General features: G+C 43.3%; 1 pseudogene; it reads left to right on the forward strand.

Annotated features, from left to right (window-relative positions):
- Positions 1-927: 927 nt before the first annotated feature.
- On the forward strand, positions 928-1,328 carry LOC101356286 (prefoldin subunit 6 pseudogene; annotated as a pseudogene).
- Positions 1,329-1,657: the final 329 nt, after the last annotated feature.

Here is a 1,657-nt window from a genome sequence, read left to right on the forward strand (position 1 = left end):
ACTCACTAGGCTACTTCGTAGCCAATGTTGCCAATATCTTTTGGGTACCTAGTATTCCCAGGCACTAACATTTGAGGGAATTCCTGATTTCTACAATAGCCACTTGATAGATTTGGCCAACCCCCAAACCCCACATAATATATTCTGTCTTGGTCTTCTTTTTTCCTTTATTCAGAAGGAATATTTTTGTAAAGAATACCCCAACTGGATTCTAATTCCCTGTTGAGTATGTCAGATTACCCTGTGAATGTCAAATCTCAACCTTGACCTTTGTTGCACTTTTCCTGCCCATAATCAGAATAAGTTTTTAGGATAGGAGGAGTGGGGATATTTCAAGTTTCTTCCTAAATTTTCATTATCCTTTCATTCTCAGTAAATTCTCCCCCTCCCCCATAGGCTTGACTTTTTTTTTTTTTTTCTTTTCCGATTTCCAGAATAATCTGGGCTTTCTAACTCATTTTGTACAGCATGTCTTTGTATGATATGTACTATACTCATTTCAGCTGTTTCAGGCAAAGTCAGTTTTAATCTGCATTGTGTGTGGGTGTGGGCGCGTGTGTACATTTAATAGGATAAGCTAACCATGTTTAATAAGATATGCTAGCAACCTCCAAATAGCAAGAGCTTGACACAATAAAGGTTTATTTTTTTCTCATGCCACATTCTAACTTGGTTGTATGGAGGGGAGTAGAGAGAGAAAAGGTGTATCTTACCAAGAAGTTATTCAGTCCCTAGCTCATTCCATCTTGTGGCACCACCATCTTCAAAATTAACCCATGGCCTCCAATTCTGCTGAGTATGGAGAGACAGATGACAGATAGCGTCTGAGAGATTTTTGTGGGTCAGGGCTGGTAGGTACATATTTCACTTCTGACCACATTCTATTGACCAGAATTCAGGAACATGACTGCAACCTAACTAATCCAACCTATCGCCAACCTAATCCAGAAGAAGCTACAAGGAGAAGTGGAAAAATATCAACTGCTACAGAAGAACTTGAGTAAGTCCATGTCAGGGTGGCAGAAGCTTGAGGCAACCAACAGAAAATAATATCATGAAGGAGGAAGTGGCCCTACTGGATGCATCCAAAGTGGCCTTTAAACTTCTCGGTCCTGTGCTGGTCAAACAGGAGCTGGGTGGGGCGAGGGGGGCCCTCAGGCCACAGTGGGGGAAAAGCTGGACTACATAACAGCTGAAATTAAGCAATACAAATCCCAGCTCCAGGACCTGGAGAGGCAGTCAGAGCAACAGAGGGAGAACCTTGCTCGGATACAGCAGGAGTTCCATGGGCTCAGGCAGCAAAGGCAGGGGCTCCTGGGAAGGCCTGACCCCGTGGTGGGGGGGAGGAGAGGGGAGGGAATGAGACAGCCCTAGGGTCTATGCTGTAGTTAATAAAATGTGAAAACGCCTGGAAAAAAAAAGGAAGTGCCCTTTATGTATGTGTTCAGAAAGGAAAGGGAAAACATGCCCATCAGTAAACTCTAGCTTTCTCTGCCTCATTCTACCGTTCTGATCACCAAATATTCTTTCGCTCCTTTCTTCTCATGCATAACACCCTCTTCCCCTTCTCAAATGCGACAACTCCAAATTCTATCCAGTCTTTGCATCCAGCTGAAAGACCATACATTTCAGATGTTGTGTTGCTCAGTTATATGTG

The sequence above is a fragment of the Trichechus manatus genome, unplaced genomic scaffold (genome assembly GCF_000243295.1).
Source record: "Trichechus manatus latirostris isolate Lorelei unplaced genomic scaffold, TriManLat1.0 scaffold00312, whole genome shotgun sequence".
Taxonomy (NCBI): domain Eukaryota; kingdom Metazoa; phylum Chordata; class Mammalia; order Sirenia; family Trichechidae; genus Trichechus; species Trichechus manatus.